General features: G+C 42.8%; 1 protein-coding gene across 1 annotated transcript in view; it reads right to left on the bottom strand.

Annotated features, from left to right (window-relative positions):
- Positions 1-938: 938 nt before the first annotated feature.
- DCAF12 (DDB1 and CUL4 associated factor 12) overlaps positions 939-8,199 on the bottom strand; it is a 127,679-nt gene continuing 120,418 nt past the window's right edge. Inside the window, exon 10 of the mRNA XM_043971407.1 lies at positions 939-6,817. The gene's annotated coding sequence lies outside the window, so the exon portion shown is untranslated. The remainder of the gene's footprint in view (positions 6,818-8,199) is intronic.

The raw sequence follows: 8,199 nt of genomic DNA, 5'->3' as shown, positions 1-8,199 counted from the left end.
TTAAACTGCTAATGATACTTTTGGACCCAGTGATCCCACAATGGGGGAATGGGGCAGTTAAATACTCCAAAATATTCATATCAACATTCTTCTTCCTTCTTTTCTTCCTTCCTTCCTTTTTGTGGTAGCAAAGAACAGAAAAGAAAATAGATGCTCATAGATAGGGGAATGGCTAGGAAAATGATGGTCTATGAATGTAATGGAATATTATGTTTTAAGAAAGGATGGGGGCAGCTAGGTGGCACAGTGGATAGAGTACAGGCCCTGGATTCAGGAGGAACTGAGTTCAAATCCAGCCTCAGACACTTAACACTTACTAGCTGTGTGACCCTGGGCAAGTCACTTAACCCCAGTTGCCTCACACACACAAAAAAGGATGAATACAATAAATTCAGAGAAAAATAGGAAGATGTGCAAACTGATACAAAATGAAGAAGAACAGACACCCGTGGAGTATTCTGGCTGGCTGCCTATTATCCTTTCCCTATCCACATGATCAGCCTTGGTATTCATTACCTTCTGCCTCTTTAATTGGAGGGTAGAACAAAGTACTCCTCCTCAAACCTCCTCTTTGGAAGGATGCTGAGGCCAGTCATCTCTTCATTTCTCACCTGGTTGGGCTCCTTTAGACATCTTCATCATCTCCAGGTACCTTCCTCCCTCCACTTTTCAGCTTCTGTTTGCATGTTGTCTTCCTCAATTCAATTGTAAGTTCTATGAGGGCAAGGACTGGTTTTCATATTTGTATCCCTAGTGCTTGGCACTGTGTCTGATACATAGCAGGTGTCTAATAAATGTTTATTTACTGACAGCCTATCTTTTCCTCTTTTTACAAAATTCCAGGATGACTCCTGTTCTTTGGATTCCCTCACTGGTTATGTCACAGATCGCTCATAACCACCACCACCATGTGTCTCCCCATTGTCCACTATATGATATTGATTTTTTAAATTTAATTTTTATTCTGAATATAAACACCATAAAAAGCATTTCCAGATACATAGCAAAACACAAAAAAGAAGACTGGACATAAAGCCATAATCTCCATTTCATACTGCTTGTTTTTAAAATAAATTTCACACAGGTTTTTAAAATAAAATTTTATTGATACCTTTTGCTTTTTCATCATCTAATTTTCTCCCAATATCTCCCACCCCCATCCAGAGAACCATTTATATATCAAAGAATATTTTCACACATTACTGTCCTGCTTGTTTGTGCTTCCTTCTAAAATTTCTTCTGTTCCCTTCTGTGAACTTAAAAAACAAATTAAATGTCCTTCTTTTTTGGCATCAATATTGATAACCTTCCCACCAGCCTCTCTCAATTAACAACTGAGAGAAAAAAACAAACAACCCTTGTATCAAATAAGTATAGTCAAACAAAATTAATGCACACAGTGGCCACATCCAAAAATGTGTTTTCCCCCCTGCACCTTGAATTCATCACCTCTCCATCAAGAGGCAGATGGCATGCTTCATCATAGTTCATCTAGTGATATGGTTGGTCAGTGCATTCATCAGGGTTCTTAAGTATTAAAAATTTTTTTTTTCTTTACAATGCTATCCTTGTATAAATTGTTCTCTGGGTTTTGCTCACTTCACTCTGCATCAGTTCATGCTACCCAGGATTTTCTGCAATCATCTCTTTTGTCATTTCTTATGGCACAATAACATTCCATTCTATTCCATTCATATACCACAATTTGTTTAGTCATTCCCAATTGTCTAACAGACAATGTAGGACACCCCATTAGATTCTAGTTCTTTTCTGTTTCTTGCTTCCTTGCTTCCTTTCTTTCCTTCCTTCTTTCCTTCTTTCTTTTTTTTTGTTTTTCCCTTTTAATCATCCTTCAGCATCAGGAAATTTGTTGTGCTTGCAATAATTCCCTCCCTTATACCATCATCCTCTCTCTAAACCTATTCCCATCATTGTTTGTTTCCCTCTCGAGTTTAATATATTTCTACCACAAACTGTGTTTGGGAGTGTTTGATTCTCCCTTGTCCAAGTCAGATAAGAATAAAATTCAGCTGATGCCTGCTCCCAATCTGTATACTCTTCATCTCATGCAATTATAAGAAGTGGTTAAGCTCCACCTCCTTTCTCCTTTCTGCACGAGGGCAATCCTGTTATTCTCTCTCTTTCACCTTTTAAAACCTCAGAACATTTAACAGTGAAGCTATAAAGAGGCTGTTCCAGGTAGACTGTTATTTGTGAAGGCCTGCACGTTCCCTACTAATACCCTTTTGGAGGATGACCTTCATTCATGTATATATAGCAATACTCTGGAACTCACTCAGATTGTAGCTTCCCAGCTGGTTTCTAAGGTCCTTTCTTTCTAATGCTAATGGCTCAAGTCTCCATTCAGGTGCGTCCCACTCCTGGGATCTGTGATAAGTGCCCCAATCTCCCTTAACCAATCGACATCAAGTAGCTTTATTAAAGGGACATTGACTGCAGCATTTGACACTGTAGACCACTTTTAAGAAACACCCAGTACAGAAGTACAAATATCCCTGCCCCCCAGCACCCGAGGGCTCATCCTCTCCAAACCAACTTGGTCCCTAGGGAGAGTGGGCTCGGCTTTAATGAGACTTCTTCATAGCAGTTACCCATAGCCATAGCAGTCACTTCCAAAAGAGGCAGAGTTGATGGATTGAAGAGTTCACAATCCTACTCCTGCCGGACTTGGGGGAGCAGGCCATGTGAGAGGACTTCACTCTCCACTGCCCAGCTTTCGGCAAGTCTCAGCAGGGATTACTAAGCAGGAAAGGAGACTGTCCTTTCTCCATTCCTCCCCCTCCCTCTTCATGCCTTGAGTCCTAAGCCCAGCACCTTCCTCTTATTTCATATGACCAGTCCCACTACCACCTCCCAAGGGTAGCATCCAGGGCTAGGAACTTGGGTCCGCAGGGACACCCAGGACAGGGCTAGACTGGGTGGGACCAGACTAAACTGGGCTGGCTCCATGTGCAAACTCTGCACACTTAGGTCTGTGGGGGAAGAACAGCAAGTCTTTTGGCTGGGAAACTAGACAGGAGATCCATTTGCAGCAGCAAAATACCAGGAAGTTGTGTCTCATTTGGGAGAGGAGAGCAAGTAAAAGTTCTTAATGCCAGTGGATTGTAACAGCCTTGCTTTAACTGGTAAGAGTAATCTCTCCCCTTGGTCACTAAAGTCTCCCCTTCCTCTGTTTCCCTTTTTTTCTTTCTCTTCCACACCACACATTTTAATGAACTTTACCTACTGATCGAGTCGGATCCAACAGAGAAGGAATGTTAGAAGGGTGGCGAGACACAGTCATTTTATGTGTGCTTAGGGAGGTGGGGAATTGTCATTACACGGGTGTACAAAAGCAATGAACTTGAACCTAAGGGGGAGGGCATGTGTGTGCTCATCAAGTCAAGTCAGCAAACATTTATTATGAGCCAGGCACTGGACTAAGAATTGGGGATAGAAACAAAGGCAAAAACAGTCCTTGCCCTCAGAGAGCTCACAATTGAATAGGAGAGACAACATGCAAACAACTATGTACAAACAAGGTATATATGGGATAAATTTAAGATAATCATAGAGGGAAGGCACTAGCATTGAGGGAGATCAGGGAAGGCTTCTTGCAAAGGTGGGATATTAGCTGAGACTTTAAGGAATCCAGGGAATGGGTGGGGAGGAGGCAGAGATGAGGAGGGAGAACATTCCAGGAATGGAGGACAGCCTGTGAAAGTGCCCAGGGTCAGGGAATGGAGTATCTTGTTTGAGCTTCAGCAAGGAGGCCAGTGTCACTGGGTCACAAAGTAAGGAGACTAGAATTGTTGGAGGGGCCAGGTGAGTAAGGGCTTTAAAAGCCAAACAGAGGATTTTTTATTTGATCCTGGAGGTAATAGAGAACCATTGGAATTTACTGAACAGGAGTGCAATATGCTCAGGCCTGTGCTTTAGGAAAATCACTTTGACAGCTGAGTGGAGGATGGACCGAAGTGGGGAGAGACTTGAAGCAGGGGGATCAACCAGCAGGCTACTGCAGTAGTCGAGGCATGAGGTGATGAAGGCCCATACCAGGGTCATGGCAGTGTCAGAGGGGAGAAGAGGCCATATAGGAGAGATGTTACAAAGGTAGAATTGATAGGCCTTGGCAACAGATTGGATAAGGGGGCCAAATGTAGGTGAGGAGTTGGCCATTAAGGTTTTGAACCTGTGTGACTGGAAGGATGGCGGTGCCTTAGTAACAGGGAAGTTAGGAAGAAGAGAGAGTTCTGGGTGGCTCGAGGGGAAGATAATGAATTCTATTTTGAACATATTGAGTTTAACATGTTCATGGGGCATCCAGTATGGGATGTCCACTAGGCAGTTGGATATGTAACTGGGGGTCAGGAGAGAGGTTAGGGCTGGACAAATAGATCTGAGAATCATCTGCATAGAGATGAAAATTGAATGCATGGGAGCAGATGAAAAATAGTATAGAGGGAGAAAAGAAGGTGGCCCAAAACAGTGTCTTGGGCAACACTTAGGGTTCGTGGGTACAAGCTAGATGAAGATACAGCAAAGGAGACTGAGTAGGAATGGTCAGACAAGTAAAAGAAGAATCAGGAAAGAGAGGTGCCACCAAAACCTCAAGAGAAGAGAGTGTCAAGAAGAGGGTAATTAATAGAGTCAGAGGCTATAGAGAGGTCATGAAAAATGACGATTGAGAAAAGGCCGTTAGATTTGGCAATTAAGAAATCATTGGTAACTCTGAAGAAGGCAGTTTCCATTGAATGATGAGGTAAAAAAACTAGATTGCAAAGGGCTTGGGAGAGGAAACGGAGGCACCAGTTGTGGATGGAAGAGGAGAGCTATAGGATGAAAACTACCAGGGACAGAGGCAGTGGTGTGCTGGTAGATTTTTAACAACCAGTGCTCTGAAAAGACAACACCCTCTTTAGTTTAATCTTCATCGTTAACATTTTCTCCATCACTTTCTTAATCAACAAAACAATATGACGTTAGCCCTGATGTTGTAATGCTTGCCCATTTCTGAGGTGTAAATGTTCCCACTGAAAATTTAACAATTAGCTCTTATGAGTCAGTACAAGCTGGCTCCAGCACACCCCTTGGACCGGAGGATCAAGTGAGGGTTTTCTGAGGTTAAGGGAGACATGGGCATGTTTGTGGGCAGCAGAGAAGCAGCTGGTAGACAGAGATTGAACATTAGTGAGAGAATGTGGATGGCAGAGGGGACTTTAGTCTGCTGGAGAAAACAGGATGGAATTGGATCATTTGTTCATATGGAAAGGTTTGCTTTGGTAAGGAGAAAGGCTACCTCTTTACATAACATAGGGGTGAAAGAGGAGATATTGGCGGAAGGCATATGAATGGTGTGAGATGAGGAGGGGAGAGGAGGGAACTTGGTGAATGGCCTCATTTATTTTTCAGTATTACATGAGGCAAGGTTCTCAGCTGAGAGGGTGAAGCCAAGGGTGAAGGGAGAGCCAAGGGAAGTTTGAGAAGGATGAAAAGGTTTGGAAAAGCCATGATGGTGAGTAGGATAAGTGAATCCATTAGGGAGGTGTAAAAGGATGGAACTATTTGAGATTATGGAACATAAATTTAGTAGAGGAATTAGGCAGCCCAGTTTCATGATTTCCTCCAGCTCTGTTCAGCAGCAAGGGAGCAGGAACAAAGGCAGTGGACGGGGAGGGTAATCCAAGGCTGAGGCTTGGCAGGGTGAGATTAATGATAGGATAAGGGGTCCACGGATTTAAGAGGAGACTGTAGAAGTGAACTGGTTCACCTAGGGATCAAGATGGGGAAGGGAAGAGAGTGTAGCTACTGTAGGTCTCATAGTTTGGGAAAGAACTGAGGGGTAGATCACAGTGAGGATGAAGAGCAGGATTAGGGGTTGTAAGAGAGAGGTGGAACAATGACTATGATCAGCTAAGGGAATTTCAGAGTTCACAAACGTGGAAGTGGAACAATTGTGGGCAGTGGCAAGGCCAAGTGGTTGACCATCTCTCTGTGAAGATGAGGTGGAGTGGAAGAGTAGGTAATGGGGAATGAGTAAACTCAGGAATCAGGAAGCAAATCACCAGAATTGGGTGGTAGGCATCCATTTTTTTGACAAGTCTTGGGAAGTTTTCAGTTACTTCTTGGCATTGTGCCTCAGGAAGACAAGAGACCTCTCTATTGTTGTTATCAGGTCAACAAATAGCTGTCTCTGTCCCCCTGGGTGCAGAGACACCAACCACCAAAGGTATTCTGACCTTTACTGAATCATCTCTCACCTGATAGCTTCTGTGGCTCTTCATCAATTCTTGTAAATCAAGCAATTGCTTCTTCCTTAGGGGACCCAGCTCCTTCCTCTTCGAGAAGTCTCTCTCACTCTCTTTCAGGCTCCAAGGTACAGTTGTCCTTTTCCTTTCTTTACTCCTCCTGATATTATAGGATCATATCCTTTGACTCTCCAACTTCCTGAAAAGGGTCAAGTTTCCCCTCTGTTATTTCAGGTCCTTTTCTCCTGACTGAAGCCTGCTTCTGTTTGTGTGTTTGTTTTTTAGGAACATTTCTCAGTTCCTGATAATCTGGAGGGGTAAAGAGGTATTCCTCAGGGCTCTTCACTATTTCTTCTAGCAGGGAAACCAGCCTATGCTTGGAACAGAGATGGTGTCAGTAGCCTCAGGTCTCTGTTTTTGACTCTGACACCCTCTTCGAAGTCTCACCGGCTTCAGTTTTCTCCTCTTTATAGGAGGACAATAATGTTTTCAGTGATACCATATAAGGTCCTTTGAAATCCTTAGCATAGATAGTTTCCCCTTGTGTGCAGAGCCCTGCACTAGGAACCCTGGAGAGGATAAAAAATAAATATAAATCTATGGTCGTTGGCCTCATGAAGTTTACAATTTAGTTCAATTTGACTTTGTAAATGAATACAGAAACCAGAAAATTTTGTGATTTAATAAATTTCTATCATTAAAAGTATTCAAGCAAAGGCCGGATGACCACTGCTCCATTTATTCATTCATTCATCCATTCATTCATTCATTCAACATCTGACAAATATTGACTGAGTCCCTGCTATATTTGAGTTGTTATTCTGGGTGCTGGTGGGGGATACAGAAGTTTATGACAGGACCCCTTCCATCAAGGTACTCATAATTTAGTAGAGGGGAAAAAGAGATAGACAGAAATAAACAGAACCCAAAATTTGGTGTGGCAAGTGCATGAGTGAGGTCTAAACAAAGGTCTGAGGAGATCCTGAGGAGGGAAAGATCACTTGCAGCCTGAGGGGTGATTTGCCTGTCCTAGGCAAGATCTCAAAATTGTATATTTTGATCGAAGTTACTGTCCACTGGAGGTTTTGGGCTTTCACTGGAGGACATGCTACTTAACATTACTAAACTATTATTAGTGTTCCCTAAAAAGTGGAACTGTCTGTGCCTTTAGAGAAAGGAGTTTAAAGACTGTGCCTGGTAGTTTCCCTTTCCCTTCTGCATCCTAGTTGCCTACAAAGCAGCTGCCCCTAATCCCAGTTCTATGTACCTGCCTTGGGAGGACAAAGTCTTCAGCAGTCTGGTGTGCTGGAAACAAAACTGGGTATGTAGTTGGAAGACTCGACTGCAAATCCTCTCTCTGTAGCCCCATCCTGGGTCATGTTAGACAAGTCATTTAACCTCTTGGGAATGGTTTCTTCATCTGTTAAATGAGGCTGGAGTAAATGAGTTCAGATTGTATGTGTCTAAGCACTCAATCTTATGTGTACATCCATGGAAGACTTCATGGTAGAGGTGGCATTTGAACTGGCACTTGTAGGATGGATAATATTTCAGTAGATGGAGATGTGGGGTAGTGGAAAGGAAGAACACTTTAAGTAAAGATAAATTAATGAGCCAGGAAAGCATGGGTTGTATTGTTGGGAGAGTGATTTTGATCCCTTGATTTATCTGGGGGTTGGGATAGGGATAGGAGGGAATATATTGTTTTGACACATCATTCACTTCACTTAAAATGACTACTCCCTCATAGAAGCTTTCCATAAAAGAAATAGGTGACCATATAATACTTGTGTTTGCAACTAACAATACATGTTACTTCTGCTAACAAAAAGGCAGCTATGTGGTGCAACAGATAGACAGCTGGGCCTAGAGTCAGGAAAACGAGTTCAAATCCAGCCTATCAGTTATGTGACCGTGGGTATGTGACTTGAGCTCTGTTTGCCTCAGTTTC

This window comes from Dromiciops gliroides, chromosome 1 (genome assembly GCF_019393635.1).
Source record: "Dromiciops gliroides isolate mDroGli1 chromosome 1, mDroGli1.pri, whole genome shotgun sequence".
NCBI classification, from domain to species: domain Eukaryota; kingdom Metazoa; phylum Chordata; class Mammalia; order Microbiotheria; family Microbiotheriidae; genus Dromiciops; species Dromiciops gliroides.
This window is presented reverse-complemented; position numbering and strand designations above follow the sequence as displayed.